The sequence below is a fragment of the Watersipora subatra genome, chromosome 3, assembly GCF_963576615.1.
Source record: "Watersipora subatra chromosome 3, tzWatSuba1.1, whole genome shotgun sequence".
Taxonomy (NCBI): Eukaryota; Metazoa; Bryozoa; class Gymnolaemata; order Cheilostomatida; family Watersiporidae; genus Watersipora; species Watersipora subatra.
In genome coordinates, this window is record NC_088710.1 from 39,754,877 (window position 1) to 39,761,409 (window position 6,533).

Below are 6,533 nucleotides of genomic sequence, written 5' to 3' on the forward strand. Positions count from 1 at the left end.
TATCAATATTATCCATATGAGTATCAATATTATCCATATGAGTATCAATATTATCCATTTGAGTATCAATATTATCTATTTGAGTATCAATATTATCTATTTGAGTATCAATATTATCTATTTGAGTATCAATATTATCCATATGAGTATCAATATTGTCCATATGAGTATCAATATTATCTATTTGAGTATCAATATTATCCATATGAGTATCAATATTATCCATTTGAGTATCAATATTATCTATTTGAGTATCAATATTATCTATTTGAGTATCAATATTATCCATATGAGTATCAATATTATCCATATGAGTATCAATATTATCCATATGAGTATCAATATTATCTATTTGAGTATCAATATTATCCATTTGAGTATCAATATTATCTATTTGAGTATCAATATTATCTATTTGAGTATCAATATTATCCATATGAGTATCAATATTATCCATATGAGTATCAATATTATCTATATGAGTATCAATATTATCCATATGAGTATCAATATTATCCATATGAGTATCAATATTATCTATTTGAGTATCAATATTATCTATTTGAGTATCAATATTATCCATATGAGTATCAATATTATCTATTTGAGTATCAATATTATCCATATGAGTATCAATATTATCCATATGAGTATCAATATTATCCATATGAGTATCAATATTATCTATTTGAGTATCAATATTATCCATATGAGTATCAATATTATCCATTTGAGTATCAATATTATCTATTTGAGTATCAATATTATCTATTTGAGTATCAATATTATCCATATGAGTATCAATATTATCCATTTGAGTATCAATATTATCTATTTGAGTATCAATATTATCTATTTGAGTATCAATATTATCCATATGAGTATCAATATTATCTATTTGAGTATCAATATTATCCATATGAGTATCAATATTATCCATATGAGTATCAATATTATCCATATGAGTATCAATATTATCTATATGAGTATCAATATTATCTATTTGAGTATCAATATTATCCATTTGAGTATCAATATTATCCATTTGAGTATCAATATTATCCATTTGAGTATCAATATTATCCATTTGAGTATCAATATTATCTATTTGAGTATCAATATTATCTATTTGAGTATCAATATTATCCATATGAGTATCAATATTATCCATATGAGTATCAATATTATCCATATGAGTATCAATATTATCCATACGAGTATCAATATTATCTATATGAGTATCAATATTATCTATTTGAGTATCAATATTATCCATATGAGTATCAATATTATCTATTTGAGTATCAATATTATCTATTTAGGTATCAATATTATCCATATGAGTATCAATATTATCCATATGAGTATCAATATTATCCATATGAGTATCAATATTATCTATTTGAGTATCAATATTATCCATTTGAGTATCAATATTATCTATTTGAGTATCAATATTATCCATATGAGTATCAATATTATCCATTTGAGTATCAATATTATCTATTTGAGTATCAATATTATCTATTTGAGTATCAATATTATCTATTTGAGTATCAATATTATCTATTTGAGTATCAATATTATCTATTTGAGTATCAATATTATCTATTTGAGTATCAATATTTTCTATTTGAGTATCAATATTATCTATTTGAGTATCAATATTATCCATATGAGTATCAATATTATCCATTTGAGTATCAATATTATCCATATGAGTATCAATATTATCCATTTGAGTATCAATATTATCTATTTGAGTATCAATATTATCTATTTGAGTATCAATATTATCTATTTGAGTATCAATATTATCCATATGAGTATCAATATTATCCATTTGAGTATCAATATTATCTATTTGAGTATCAATATTATCTATTTGAGTATCAATATTATCTATATTAGTATCAATATTATCCATATGAGTATCAATATTATCCATTTGAGTATCAATATTATCTATTTGAGTATCAATATTATCTATTTGAGTATCAATATTATCCATATGAGTATCAATATTATCCATTTGAGTATCAATATTATCTATTTGAGTATCAATATTATCTATTTGAGTATCAATATTATCTATTTGAGTATCAATATTATCTATTTGAGTATCAATATTATCCATATGAGTATCAATATTATCCATTTGAGTATCAATATTATCCATATGAGTATCAATATTATCCATATGAGTATCAATATTATCTATTTGAGTATCAATATTATCTATTTGAGTATCAATATTATCCATATGAGTATCAATATTATCCATTTGAGTATCAATATTATCCATATGAGTATCAATATTATCCATTTGAGTATCAATATTATCCATTTGAGTATCAATATTATCTATATGAGTATCAATATTATCTATTTGAGTATCAATATTATCCATATGAGTATCAATATTATCCATATGAGTATCAATATTATCCATATGAGTATCAATATTATCCATTTGAGTATCAATATTATCCATTTGAGTATCAATATTATCCATTTGAGTATCAATATTATCTATTTGAGTATCAATATTATCCATTTGAGTATCAATATTATCCATATGAGTATCAATATTATCCATTTGAGTATCAATATTATCCATTTGAGTATCAATATTATCCATTTGAGTATCAATATTATCTATATGAGTATCAATATTATCCATTTGAGTATCAATATTATCCATTTGAGTATCAATATTATCTATATGAGTATCAATATTATCTATTTGAGTATCAATATTATCCATATGAGTATCAATATTATCCATTTGAGTATCAATATTATCCATAATACATCACATTTGTCTACGCAGCTTCCACAGAATTCTAGCTGAACTTTACACAAAGAAATGATGCATGTTTCAAATTAGTGATTCCCGAGACACAGCTGTTGGATAAGCGTAAGTTGAAGCCAGAGTTGTGATGCTTTAGAACTGCACTGAGTCATCGCAGTGCAGTATGCAGCAATTTTTTGGTTCATTACAACTTTTTAATGCGCAGTAGACAGTTACTGCTACTGGAACCCCACTGCAAAGTGCCCATGGCAATTTACTGCACATTTACTTTCATGACGCGTAACCTGAAACATAGCAATTCTGGGTTTCAGGTACACGCGTCATGGAAGTTAATGCGCAGTACACATGCATACTGCATGTACACATACTGCATGTAAACATGTACACAGCGTGTACTGCACGTACACATGCATACTGCATGTGTACTGCAACTGCACATTAGTATGAAGTTGATACTATAAATCAACTGACTATGCTGACTTTCTGGACATTTGTACTACATTGTACAAAATTGTCAGGCACCATGTTCAGCAAGCTCATGAACTTCTGCTCCAACTCTCATATCATTTTAATATAGGGAGTCCGACATTATCACCATTCAGATCAATGAAATTAAGGTCTTTGTATTGTATTATGGTCAATATACTGTATATTAAAACCAAAGTAGCTTTTCGTTTCAACCACATAGAACACGCTAGTTGTGATCAGTTTGTCTACCCACTTATAGGCGAGCTTGAGCAACATTCTAATCTCGCATTTGTGTTGGGGGACAACCAAGTCAACTTAATACTTGATTCGGAGATGGAGTTTTCATGAAAACGTACTGTGCATGTGTTTACAGTGTAGGCCAATGCAAAAGTTCCTACTGCATTTACAGCCCTGCACATGGTGCAGTAGGCAATACCACCATGATACCAACACTGCTTACTGCGTATAGAAAATAGTTTTAGTGCATGAATACAGCGCACTGCGCATGGTTAAAAGTAAATGATGTAATTATACTGCAGGACTGTTGTTGTATGGAGATACTGCGAAAACAAGATACCAACAGGGAATGTAGCCAGACCACAGGATAAGCATATAATACGTACAGCAAGAGGCCCAAAGACATTAAAAGATTCAATAATTACAAAATGTCAAAAGCAAATTAGAAACTCCAAATTTGGAAGAAATCAATCATAGAAATTGCGTCAACACCAGATGGAGAATATGCCAAAGGGAAGTGGAAGCAATTAAAACTACAAACCACCATCATCAAAAAGCCACCAGAGAAACATTAGAGATGAGTCAAATGAGTCACATATAGATCTGCCACTCCTGTCAAACATGAACTAGATACCAGGAGTAAGTCACGAGCTCCACCCTACATGTCAACATCACGTGCACCAGCTGAAGACTTACGCAAACAAGATATCTTCACACGCCTGACAGAAAGCATTGAACCTTAACACTCAACCTACACCCACAGGCTAACCATCCCACATGCCAGACATCTATAAAGGAGAACAGCTCCAATGGCTCAGCATCTCTATCCCATCTCTATCTCCGACTCTAGCTTGAGCTCTGGCTCTATCTTTCTCTCTTCCTGAGAGCCTTCTTGGACGCTTTCCCATCTGCCTGCTGAGAAGCCTCTCTCTCTTCTCTACCGATGGAGCTTCCTTCTCCTTCATCAGCTGAGCCTCTTCTACACCACTATCTCAACTGCTGACACTCTTTACCTATGGCCTCTCACGACTCTCGTTTGACTGTTGAAACTAACAGCTGTACAGGACTGATCAACAAGCATAGACGACCGTTCGAATAAGGATGTAACTTTCATTAGCTATTCTAATTGTTTTGTCATTAATATTATTGTTTTAGTCGTGTTATTATTATTGTTAGCCGTGTATTTTAATTGTTTGACTTATAGAATAAAGAAATAACTTGTACTGGTAAATATCAGCATTGCTAACAATAGCTTAAGATTTTCCCTTGTACCTGAACCAGTAATAATCAAATTAGTTCCCACAAGCTAAGCAAAAGTATACAAACTAAACAGAGTCAAAATAGAATAATATGACAAGAAAATTCAACACATGTTGTGTGTGAATTCGGATTAGTTATGCATAACATAATTTCTCCACAACCACACATAACACTGTGACATGTTTGCTGTTGCATCGCTAATGCAACCACTTAGCTTGAGCAGTTACTGCTCAAGACAAATATCTAGTACAAATATCTAGTAGAACCGCAATGTATTTTACATTCGGGCATCGGTGATTACTCACCAATGCACAATTACAACCTTTCGAAAAGATTACAATTCTGGTTAAATGGCAAAGATATGTAGGTTCAAAAGTCTTGTCACTAAAATTGTTCACGCTAGACGCTTAACAACATTAGTTTGAACTGCGTGGCCTGATAATAGTAAATCTACATGAGCCTATGCAATAATAGCTTCACGACTGAGTTATACAAATGATATACATTATACGCCCTTTTCCCTCCCCCACCATCACCACTAGATTAGGCGACGGCTATTATAAGGGCGGGGTTTAACCATTCTCATGGCTGATGTTATGGATCTCTAGTCAAGGACTACGATTGAGTGGCACCAAAAAGGGGCGCGGCCTAAACGCTCCTTGTTGGCGACAGAAACGCTCGTGTTGTTATTACTCTAGGGAAAGATAACTCTATAGGTCTTACTCACTGAACGAGCTAACGACACGATAACAGCGAGTCGTGTTTTCCAAAACCTAACAAGGCACCGCGACTCTCCCCCCGCGAGAACTGTGTTAGTCCCGAAACCCAGGCTAGCGCAATCCCAACAGAGTTCGATCATTAAACCAGTGGTTCCCAACTACCATGGAGCCATGGACCCCCTGAACTCCTTATCTAAAAGTCATGGACCCCTTTATAAACATCATAATATATGGTGTTTATAACAATGTATTGTAAATTGGTGTACATCATAAATTAGAATAATATAAGAGTCAGTAGATTTGACATGTTTCTATTCATTTACTCATATAAAGCAATGCTATACTAAATTTCTTTGACTTTTAATTTTCAGTAGTCAGTTGGTTAGTGGGATGGATTGTACTTCTTGTTTTTCAATTTTTTGATATTAATAGTCGCCATTGTGAAATGACCCAAATTTGGTTTTAGAGTAAGATTTTGAGTGTAAAAACTACAACGTGCAGCTTTGCCTGCTGTCCCATCTTATTGGCCAAGTCAAACAATGTGACAACAACAAAAGACTTTGTCATTTTGTATTAGAGGTGGCAAAATATTAATTGAAAACTAAGAACAAAAGGCCGTTGTTCAGGTGATTTTGGGGAAATTATATTTAACTTTAAGCATATACTAAGACCCCTACTACTCTTAAAATTGGTAAAAATAGGGAAGTTGAAATGTTTTATATTCCATGGATCTTAGTATATCGCTGAAATTGAAGAGGGAGAGAGAGAATTACGTGTTTGCTAGTTACAGGTTTGTTGTTTTGTACTACTAACCGGAAATCAGGTACTATCCAGCGATTGATGCACATACGTGATAAAAGTCTAGACTAAAAAACCTAATAAAACAACGCGACCACCCCGCGGAAATTGCATTAGCCCCGAAATCCAGGCTAGCACAATCCCAACAGAGCTCGATCATTAAGCCCCGCCCATATGATAGCCATGGCCTACCCTTTTAGGGTTTTATATCATTGATCCAACCATAGAGTTATCTC

At 31.9% G+C, this 6,533-nt stretch overlaps 1 protein-coding gene across 1 annotated transcript in view; it reads right to left on the bottom strand.

Moving 5' to 3' along the window:
• LOC137390105 (leucine-rich repeat and coiled-coil domain-containing protein 1-like) overlaps positions 1-5,196 on the bottom strand; it is a 66,926-nt gene extending 61,730 nt beyond the window's left edge. The window contains exon 1 of the mRNA XM_068076357.1: positions 5,086-5,196. The gene's annotated coding sequence lies outside the window, so the exon portion shown is untranslated. The remainder of the gene's footprint in view (positions 1-5,085) is intronic.
• Positions 5,197-6,533: the final 1,337 nt, after the last annotated feature.